Source organism: Mustela nigripes, chromosome 16, assembly GCF_022355385.1.
Source record: "Mustela nigripes isolate SB6536 chromosome 16, MUSNIG.SB6536, whole genome shotgun sequence".
In the NCBI taxonomy this organism is placed as follows: domain Eukaryota; kingdom Metazoa; phylum Chordata; class Mammalia; order Carnivora; family Mustelidae; genus Mustela; species Mustela nigripes.
The window spans coordinates 57,071,833-57,083,435 of NC_081572.1; the positions used below are offsets into that span (position 1 = coordinate 57,071,833).

Below are 11,603 nucleotides of genomic sequence, written 5' to 3' on the forward strand. Positions count from 1 at the left end.
AGATAACTGGAGGTCTCTTTGATTCACGAATAGACACTTTGGGGAGAAGAATGGGCATCCTTCTACTTGAGTCTTCCTCAGGCTTCTCGATGTAGCTCCCACTATCTTAATGCTCTTTGCCCACTTCTCCATACTTCTGTCCAAACTGAGCACCAGTGCCATTTCCCTGTGCTCTTTCCCAACCCTCCCCAAGCCCCACCTAAACACATTAGCATCTCGGGAATTCTGTGACCCTTCCTGAGATGCTCTGCCCTACTTTTCTCCACATACAATAGGAGCTCTGCACACAGTAGGAGCTCTGCACACAGTAGGTGCACCACAAATTTGTTGCGGCCAACAATGCCGACGCACAGAGAACCGCGGGTGGAGAGTGGGCAAGCGACTGAGGGCGATTCCTGGCTCAGCCTGACCTGCTGTGAGCTCCCGGGCAAGGCTCTGACTTGGCACCGCATCTGTGAACCCAGGACCAGGGGCTTCCTACAGCCTCCTCCACCCGTAAAGGTCCAGATTCCTTCAACGAAAAGTCACGTTGCTATCAGTGGGCTCACAGCCATTGATGCTCTCAATAGAAGGAAATTAGGAAATCTCCTTTTATGAGCACATCTAAGGGCAGAGCAGGAACTACCATTTCCTAATGGACCCAAAATGCTGCACAACGAACTCTGAAAATTTGATTTTAACATTGGGGGGGGGGCGGGTAGTGAGGGCGTTCGCGTGAGCTCCCCAGCGGTGTTTCTCACCCAGGAGAGTTTCCGCAAGGCTTCCTGCCCCACCATACCGTGATCCCCTGGATGGCTTCGCAGCCATCGGTGGCCAGACTTCTTTCAAGAAGAAAATGAGTTAGGGGGTCTGGAATATTCTTGCTCAGATACAAATGGGATCCCAACAGGACCTTTCAGGCAACCTGCCAGGTGCCTTGGGGATATGAAGTTAAGCAAGGAGTGTTGTTGTTGTTGATTATCCCCTGAAGATGTTCATAATCCAGGAAAAAAAAAGTCTTGAATAACCTGAGCACTGGAAAGATTATGATCAATGTTATAAGGAAGGGACCCGGCAGGAACGTAACCTGGGTCCATGAGCCTCCCTCACATAATTAACTATGACATCGTGTGCACACCTGTGCCTTCAAAGGGTGAGGAGAGACTGTCCACAGGTCCCGGCAGAGTCTCAAAGTGTGCGGTGATTTCCTCCTGCCAAAACTCTAACAGAATTTGCGCCTCTAGAAACAAAAAGAAAAAAAATAATAATTACATTTGGTTGGGCGGGAGGAGGGATGGGGAGCAGAGGTGAGGCCCATTGGAGGAGGAGGCACAAGAGACAAGCTTCCAAGAATAGACAGAATTTCGGTAGGTACAGATCTGGGGAAGGCCCTGGAAAGAGAGAGAAAACATTGAGACCAAATCAGGGTGGTTGGTGGCCAAGCTGAGGGTATGTTCGAGGAATTAGGATTAATCCAGTTTGCTGAGTCATCAGGACAAGGTGGAGATGAGAATACCAGAGCAACACAGGGGATTTGGGATGACGAGATGAACCAATTATCGGCTATTGATTACGTATTTGGAGGACAGGGCCATACTCTGTGCTCTGCCTTCAGGGAGGGATGATACTGCCCTGAAGAAGCTTAAACTGCAATTTAGAGGAGAGGTGTGAGCAGGCAGGAAACAAAGTAGGTTTAAAGACAACAGGAACTCAAAGAAACTTTGGCTGGAGTGTTGCGTGAAGCTTCGGGGATGAGGGGAGTTGGCTCAGCCCGTACGCTGGGGAGAACCTGGCCCGGTGGCTGAGTAGAGAAGGGGCCTCTCTAATGGGAAACAGCACCAGCAAAGGAGAGAAAATGGCCAGAAGGAAGCAAAGCGGGTGGGGAAGACCAAAGAGAGGCCATTATGGGGAAAACCACCCTGTTGAAAGGGGAGGAGACAAGAATTTGGACAGGTAAGTTGAGACCACCTTGGGCAGGGTTGTGAGCTTCACGCTGAATAATACCTTATTTTCTCTAGGATCTCAGATCATTTCCCCTAAGATCCAACTCTCCCAGTATAAGTCATATCAACAAAAATGACTTTTGAGGGGTGCCTGGGTGGCTCCGTTGTTGGGCTTCTGCCTTTGGGTCGGGTCATGATCCCAGGGTCCTAGGATCGAGTCCCGCATCGGGCTCCTTGCTCAGCAGGGGAGCCTGCTCCCCCCTCTCTCACTCCCCCTGCTTGTGTTCTCTCTCTCGCTGTGTCTCTCTCTGTCAAATAAATAAATAAAATCTTTTTAAAGAAATGATCTGTAGATGTTAGTTATGGAGGATTTCAAATATATGCAAACGCAGAGAGACCAGTAGTACAACAGAATGAATGTTTACGCTCCCTTGCCAAGTTTGTATGTTGAAATTGTAGCCCTCCTGTGATGGGGCTAGGAAGCAGGCCTCTGGGCGATGAGTAGGTCTGAAGGGCAGAGCCCTTGGGAATGGGACTAGTGCCCTTTTTAAAAACCCCGGAGAGCTCCTTGCCCTTCCAACCATGTGACGACGCAGCCAGGAGACTGGTGTCTACAAACCAGGAAGCGGTCCTCACCAGACAGCAAATCTGCTGACTTGGACTTCCAGCCTCCAGACTGTGCGAAACGAATTTCTGTTGTTTATAAACCACCAATTCTATGGAATCCTTTTAGAGCAGCCTGACTGGACTAAGACAGATAATCACGAACCCCCTCTGCCCAGCACCCCACTCAGGAACTCATGGGCAAAATCATCTCTACCCTCTCTTCTGTCCCTTTGCCACTTTATTTATTTTCTTAAAATTTTTTTAAATTTATTTTTATCTATTTATGTATTTATTTTAAAGATTTTACTTATTTATTTGACAGAGACACACAGCAAGAGAGAGAACACAAGCAGGGGGATGGGAGGGGGGAGAAGCAGCTCCCTGCTGAGCAGGGAGCCTGATTCAGGGCTCCATCCCAGGACCCTGGGATCATGACCTGAGCCGAAGGCAGATACTTAAACTGAGTTTCTTTTTACTGACGCCACCCAGGTGCCCCATAGATTTTTTAAAAAAGTTCTAAAATAATCACTACACTCAATATGGGGCTTGAACTTACATCCCCAAGATCAAAAGCCCCATGCTCTTCCAACTGAGCCACCAGGTGCCTCCCCACCTTTGTCATCTTAGAGTAAGTCTCGGACACCATATTCTTCCATCTGTAAATATTCCCATGCACATCTCTAAAACAAAAGGACTCTTTATTTTTACATGACCATAATACCACCACCACACATAAAAAATTTAATAATAATTCATAATCATCCTGTATGCAATCAACATTAAAATTTCTACTCGGATCATAAATTTTATATTATGCACATATGTACATACATATGTCAAATAGAGTTTGTTTGATTGCTTGACTCAGGATCCAGAAAAGGTTTACACATTTTGCATGGTTGATATGCCTTTTAGATCTCTTTTAATCTACAGCAAAGCCTCATTTTTTTGTTGTTGAGTATTTTCTTTCTTTGCAGTTTATTTGCTGAAGAAAACCAGCTGGGTTGTCCTGTGGTGTTGCCCACAGTCTGGGTTTTGCTGACTGCATTCTTCTGGTGTGATTTAACGTGTTCTTCTGTCCCCTGTGTTTTCTGTAAATTGATGGTTGGGCCCAGAGACTTGATCAGATCCCAGTTTGAGCACTGCAAGATAGCTAGATTTTTTTTCAAGATTATTTATTTATTTGAGAGGGAGAGCAGGAGCAGGAGGGAGCAGCAGAATCCCTGCTGAGCAGGGAGCGCAATGCGGAACTCGATCCCAGGACCCCAAGATTATGACCTGAGCCAAAGGCAGACGATTAACTGACTGAGCCACCCAGGCACCCCAAATAGCTAGCTTCTATTGAGAAGACTTTCTAGTAGTCAATGCTCAGCCAAGACTTTGCAAACATTGTCTACAATCCTGTGAGTTCCATACTATCATCCTCCCCATTTTACAGGCGAAAGCTGAGGCCTTGAGAGGCCGTGTCTCTTGGCCAAGGTCACGTCGTTGTGAAGGGTAGAGTCAACTCAACTGATGGCTGAGTCCAGACAGTCTCCCACTGTGTCACACTACTCGCTGTGAAAGGCCCCATGCATCATCAAGGTGCATTGTGAACGTTTGGAGTTATCATTTACCCCTTCGTGTTTCTCTTGTTGAAATATACAGAGCAAATGCTCTTAAGTGTGTAGCTCTTAAGTCTGTAGGTCTGTCAAAGTGGGCCTTTGTGTAGCAGCTGTCTGTGTGGTCCGGGTCTGCATACTACTTCTAGTTAGCATGTTTGTCTATCTTACATTCCTCATTTACCTTTTGTAAGAACTTTAATAGCTGTAGATGGTTTTCTTTCTCTGCTGGTTGTGTATTCATCATATATCTTTTTCCCCCCAAGAGAGTGTGCAAGCAGAGTGGGAGGGAGGAGGTGAGAGAGAGAGAGAATCTTTCACAGACTCTCTGATAAGCGTGGAGCCCAACACAGGGCTCAATCTCACGACCCTGAGATCATGCCCTGAGCTGAAATCAAGAGTCGGACATGTAACCAACTGAGCCTCCCAGGTGGCTCCCTCATGTATCTTTTTTGACATACGTCTGTGGAGAGCCATGGAGGAACGCCATCAACTCCTGGGGAAAGGCTGTGTATAACTCCTTTAGAAAGGGAATGATACTGATGACGACTGTGCTTGTAATAGTAAGGAGCAGTATTTCTGTCTGCTAATTGGTGCTGAAAGCTTCACACGGGCCACATGTTGTGTTTAACCCTCCTGCAACCCTGTGAAGTGGGTGGTGGTGTTCTTGTTTTGCGTACAAGTAAATTAAGGCTCAGAGAGATTAAGGATCTTCCCTGTATCAGAGGGATATATATTTTTTAAAGATTTTATTTATTTATTTGTTGGAGAGAGAGCATAAGCAGGGGGAGCTGCAGGCAGAGGGAGAAACAGACTCCCTGCTGAGCAGGGAGCCTGATTCAGGACTCGATTCCAGGACCCTGAGATCATAACCAGAACCGAAGGCAGATGCTTCACCAACCGAGCTGCCCTTATTTTATTTTTTTAATCTATAAAAAAAGATTTATTTATTTATTATTTTAGCGAAGAAAGAGAGAGAGGGAGCGAGCATGAGTGGGAGGGGCAGAGGGAGAAGGAGAGAGAATGCCAGGCAGACTCCATGCTGGGCTCCATCTCACGACCTGAGATCAGGACCTGAGCTGAAACCAAGAATCAGACAATTAACCGACTGTGCCACTCAGGAGCCCCCAGACAGGATATGTTAAACAAAATATGCCTTTGATTAAAAAAAAAAAAAAAACAGCTTGAGAATCTCCAGATGTGTAGGCTTGGCTGTCATCTTTCAGCAAACTCCAAGATCACCTCCCACCTTCTTTTCTGGTAAAAAGTACATGCTGCCCATACTTTAGTCAAATGTTGTTACTTCCCACTGTTTCCCGGTACTGGTTTTCCTCACCTGTGCTTTGGTCCCTTGCTTTCTGGCTCTGGCAGCCCACCATTCCCAACTGCTACGATCCTGCCCACCTTCTCTGACTCAGCTGAAGTGACATCTGGGAAGCTGGAAAGGATGTCCTCATCCATGGATCCGTCCTTCCATCCATCCATCCACCCATCCAACCTGTCCATCCATCCATCCTTCCATCCTTCCATCCATCCATCCATCCATCTTTCCATCCATCCGTCCATCCATCCTTCCATCCATCCATCTTTCCATCCATGGCTCCATACATGCATCCATCTGTCCATCCATCTATCCATCCACCCATCTGTCCATCTGTCCATCCATCCATCCATCCTTCCATCCATCCATCCATATATCCATACATACATACATACATCTACCTATCCATCCATCCATCCATCTTTCCATCCATGCCTCCATACATGCATCCATGCATGCATGCATCCATCCATCACCCATCTTTCCATCCATCCATCCATCCATCTTTCCATCCATCACCCATCTTTCCATCCATCCATCCATCCATCTTCCCATCCATCCATCCATCCATCCATCCATCCATCTTTCCATCCACCCATCTGTCCATCTGTCCATCCATCCATCCATCCTTACATCCATCCATCCATATATCCATCCATCCATACATATATCTACCTATCCATCCATCCATCCATCCATCTATCTTTCCATCCATGCCTCCATACATGCATCCATGCATGCATCCATCCATCCTTCTGTCCAACAAGCAGTTCCTGGACATTGACTCTGTATCAAGCCCTGAGCTAGTTCCTGGGGACACCAGCTGAACACACTGGCCTTGTCTGTAAGGAGTTTACCATCTAGCACTGTGCTCTGTCTTCTATAGTTACCGCTAGCCACAGGTCACTCTTGAGCATTTTATTTTTTTAAATTTTATTTATTTATTTGAATAAGAGACAGAGAGAGCATGAGCTGGGGGAGGGGTGGGAAGGGCATGCAGATGTGCCACTGAACGTGGAGCCCCATGTGGGGCCCTATCCCAGGACCCCAAGATCAGGGTGAACTGAACCGAAGTCGGACACTTAACCTACTGAGCCACCCAGACGCCACAACTCTTGAGCATTTAAAGTGTGGCAGGTCGGGAATAAAATGTGCTGTAGGTCTAAAACACTCATTGGATTTTAACTCTCAGCACAAGGAAAAGAATGTATAACATCCTGGTAATGATTTTTAATTGACTACATGTGGAGATGTAATATTCTCTCCATGGTGAGTTAATACACGATTAAACTTAATTCCAGGGGCGCCTGGCTGGCTCAGTCGGTAGACCATGAGACTCTTAATTTCAGGGTCATGAGTTCAAGCCCCATGTTGGGCATGGAGCCTACTTTTAAAAAATTAATCAACTTCAGTTATTTCACATTAGTTTTGGAATACAGCTCCTAGAAAGTTTAAGCTGATGTATGTGGTATACGTGGCTGGCTCACCTTCATTTCTTGGTGGAGGGTACAGGGACAAAGGCAAAACTGCATAAGGAGTTTTAGATAGGTCTTTCCATAAAAATGTGTGTGCAGGATTCAGTGAGGGAGGGTTTTTAGTTCAGGACACAAAAGAGGAAGGAAATCAATCCATTTATGATGCATCAAGCATTGTACAAGGCACTGTGATCCACTCATGCATTGGCTTGGCATTTAAAATACCTCCCTTAATCCTGGCACCACCAATCCCCACAACCCACCACATTTTTCTAGCCTGCTGGGACCAGGTCACCAGCATCTCTCAGCCTTGGCGCAGCGGCCTCGTACCCTGGTTCAATCTACCCTCCACACTGTAACCAGAGTGATCCTTCCAAAACACAGACCCGGTCATGGGTCCTGTTACTTTTCAAATTAAAACTCTACCGTCGTCCCCTGCTGTTTTCTCTGAAAGAATTTTCCTCCTCTGTCTGTCTGGCTCACGTCATATTCAGATTATATTTTCAAAAGAAAAAATTTCTCTAGGGAGACTTTCTGGAACTTTCCCCATCCCCACCCTGCCACCATTCTGAGTTAAGTATCCCTCTTAGGAGTCCCTGGATTTTGCTGTATTTCCCATAGTATAGTACTTATCATACCATGTTGCATTCCCACAAAACTCTTTGGACCAGAGGCTTGTCTGAGAATCTACGAAGATCTGTAGATCTCCCCAGAAAAAAAGAAAAGACAAAAGCGTGCAGCAAACGTTGCATATGATTCGAAGTTTTATAGAATTAAATTCTTTAGGTTTCCATGGACTCCAGAATAAAAACCCCTGCTCTATAATTATATAGTTATCTGTAATTAAAATTATCTGCCTATTTGCTCATATTTCCTGCTAGACTGTATGCTCCTTAGGGGTAGGGACTGTGCCTATGTTGACATAGTCATTTCCTTGGTACCTGGCACCATCCCTAGACACAAAAGACACTCGATAGGCATTTGCCAAAAAAAAGCATTTGCCACAGATGTCACTTGCCCTAAGACATTAGGATGCAGGAACTCTCATGCTTTCATTTTTCTAAACCACATTAGATCTGACTTAGCCTTATCCTGCATGATTGGACAGAAGTCTTACATGAGGAAATTTCAGGCTCGTTTGGTTTTTTTCTTTCCCCTCAGAATTCCAGAGTATAAGAGGCCCAAGAAAATTCTAGAAGGTTTTTTTCTTTCTCAGCTCATGCGAGTCTCTGCAATGGTTTTCCCATTACTCGTGCTGATTGAAGATGTCCACAGGTGAGCACTGAACCCTCGGGTCCATCCGGCATTATTCCCCAGGAGAGCTGTGTCGTGGTCTTTACAATAGTTTGTGCCCAAGATACTCCCGGCCAAGGAATCATGTTGAAAAGGGACCCCTATCAGTAACTCTTGTGGACACTCAAATTTAAACCTCTGACTTCTTCACCATCATCAGGAAAACATTTCTTTTTCTTTTCTTTTCTTTTTCCTTTCGGTAGGCTCCACGCCTAACGTGGGGCTCGAACTCAGGACCCTGAGACCAAGAGTTGAGTGCTCCACCCACCCAGCCGGCCAGTGCCCCCAGGGAAACGGCTTTTCAACTCAAAAATACCACTCTTCTATCTCTCTGGAGTGATCTGGCCTGAAATTCCTCAACAGGAATAACAAGGACTGAAAACCTCTTATCGATACTTAAAAAGATCAGGCAAAGAATGTCACTGAGTAAAGCAGGTCAGCTCTGAGGCACCACGGGGTTCATGGTGGCTGAGGAGCGCTGGGGCCACGTGCTTTGTCTAAGAATGAGCGGCAGCTCAGGCACCACCAATTGTCCAATTGTCCAATTGCACCAATTGTCCTCGAATTTCCCGATCTTCCGATTTTTCAGGGGAAACCGGAGATGTGGATTTTCATGTGTCAGCTCTTTTCCCCCCATTTTTTAAAAAAGCACTTTAGTAAGGTTTATTTTGCAAATCATGTCACTCACAGTATAAAATTCAGTGGCTTGTTTTTTTTTGTTTTTTTTTTTTAGTAAGCTTACCGAGTTGGGCAACCATCATGATGAGTCAATTTTAGAACATTTTCATCATCTCAGTAGGAACCCTCCTGTCTATTTCCTGCTAATCCCCGTGCTGTTCCTCCTTTCCCCACCCTGGCCTTCACCCCAGGCAACTACTGTGATGCTATTTCCCAAGTTTAGTTCTTTTCAGATATTTCATATAAATGGGATCCTACAAATGTGGTGTCTGTGTCTGAGGGTAATGTTTTCAAGGTTCACGCACAAGATTGTGTTCCTTTTATTTTTCTAGGTAGGTTCCATGCCCAGGGCAGAGTCAAGCTTGGGGCTTGGACTCACGAGGAGGACATCAAGATCTGAGCCCAAATCAAGAGTCTGACACTCAACTGACTGAGCCACCCAGGTGCCCCTATAGTTAACTTTTTAAGAAAGTGGCAAGTGGGGGTGCCTGGGTGGGTTTGGTCATTAAGCGTCTACCTTTTGCTCAGATCATAATCCCAGGGTCCTGGAATCGAGCCCCACAGAGCACTGGGCTCCCTGCTCAGTGGGAAGCCTGCTTCTTCCTCTCCCACTCCCCCTGCTTGTGTACCCTCTCTCGCTGTGTCTCTGTCAAATAAATAAACAGAAGCTTTTATTTTTAAGTGGCAAATGAATTCTCAGAGTGCCTGCACGATTTTCTATTCTCCCCAGAAACGACTGAGCATACCCATGTCTCTGTGTCCTCACCAACATTTGGTATTGTCTGTCTTTTTGATTCTAGTCATTCTGGTGGGTGGGAAGTGGTATCTTCTTATGATTCTGGTTTGTGTTTCCCTGACGGCTAATGGTGTTGGATAGTTCTTGATTTGCAAATTTTGGAATTCATTCAAATAAAAAAAATGCTTCATATCAGCCCTGTGCAGATGGAACAAAACAGTTTAGAACAAAACAGGTTCATGGGCTGGAACCACCCAGAGGGAAAGAGTTTGGACTTATGACCTAGACTGTGCAAAACAATGGTCTATGAACTTTCTCTTTTGGGGGCAAAGCAGCCTAGACTGCCAGGAAAAATTACTATGGAGAAAGACCTCTCTCGCTTGTAAATGAACTTGTAGACTAAGAAACAAGTTTCAACCTATTGCATTTCCGTGATGCCTTTCCCCCATCCCTCTCACTACATTGTCCTGTTAATATCCATTTGAATGAGTCTTTAAAGTCTCTATTCCTATCCCCTTTTTTATTTTTTTTTAAGAATTTATTTATTTGACAGAAAGAGACATCGTGAGAGAGGGAACACAGGCAGGGGGGAGTGGGAGAGGGAGAAGCAGGCTTCCCGCTGAGCAGGGAACCAGATGCGGGGGCAGACCCTGAATGACTGAGCCACCCAGGCGCCCCTATCCCCTTCTTAAAGATGACAGTAAGGAACTGGTCTAAGTTTCAACATCTAGTAATGGCAGAGATGAATTCAAAGCCAAGTTTACCTGGTTCAAAAATCCTGTGTCTTCCTCATCCAAATAGCAGCACATTCTGGAATAGGTGTCTGTGGGGTGAGATACAGAGGAGCCTGGCTGACTGGATTATGGGGGTTGAGAGGGACAGGATACTGGAGCCACTGGAGACAAAGGAATCAGGGGTTTCAAGGCTAGTTTCATTAACAGACAAAGGGAAGTTGAGGAGAGGGTAAGTTTGGGTGACGGGATGAAGTGGAAATGGGAAGAAAAGAGATATGAGGTTCGCTGCTTTGCAATTTCCCTTTCATCCAGGTAGAGATTTCCATCAGACTGTTAAAAACATTGGGCCCAAGTGTTGGGAGTGTCACCAGGACTAGACATACATTCGCGGACATTCTTTTTATGACTGGTTTCTCATTAAGACTAACATCATTGTGATGTTTCATTCTGGTGAGTTTCCTGCCCTCTCTGATGATCCAGGATTTGTTTTCAAATCGTGAGCACCCCTGGAGTTGGTGGCTCACAGGGTTGTGTGTGTGTGTGGATGGATGGTCTTGGCCTGGAACACTGCATGGGGAAATGTCCAGTGGCCGACAAGCTGAGACAGGTTACAGACGGAGTCTTTCGTCCTCTCTGAACACACTAAAAGATTCAGAAGAGGAATATCACTCTGATACTTTGTACAGTTCACTCATACTCCATGCGCACACAGCATTAAGGGCAGTCCAATTCATGGGGCCAAGTCACAAGACGCCTGGACAAGGGGCAGTTTACCCCACAGCATGCTGGTGGGGGTGGGGGACAAGAGTCACTCTACTAGGACAAAGCACAGACACAGGACCTGACTCCGACTTCCCCAGGAAGGACTCTGCACTCAGCTGCCTCTTGGAGCCTTCTCTGAATTCCACCAACCCTTCCTTATCATTTCCTGATTTTTTTTTCCCTTATTCACTTTTTACCAGACTGGAAGTTTCCATGTATCATATCACACGCATTAAAATGCACCCATTCCCCACATTAAATAACTGCATTTTGCTGTAAAATTTTTTGAAGACGTTTTTGATGATGTGCAGGTTTTATAATTCATTTTGATCTCGTGACTTACACTATTATATGTATATGTCATTATATAAGAGCCCTGTTGCAGCTGACTCGTTTCTGCGGATATTTCATTAACTATTCATTGACTTCAATTTATTTTTCCAGTTTCCTTATTTTGGAGCCTGACCCGCCCCCC

The 11,603-nt window shown here is 45.6% G+C and overlaps 1 non-coding gene across 1 annotated transcript; it reads left to right on the forward strand.

The window, feature by feature from the left end:
* The first annotated feature begins 6,755 nt into the window (after positions 1–6,755).
* Positions 6,756–6,828, forward strand: TRNAK-CUU (transfer RNA lysine (anticodon CUU)). The gene has a single exon. It is a non-coding gene; the product is annotated as a tRNA-Lys (tRNA).
* Positions 6,829–11,603: the final 4,775 nt, after the last annotated feature.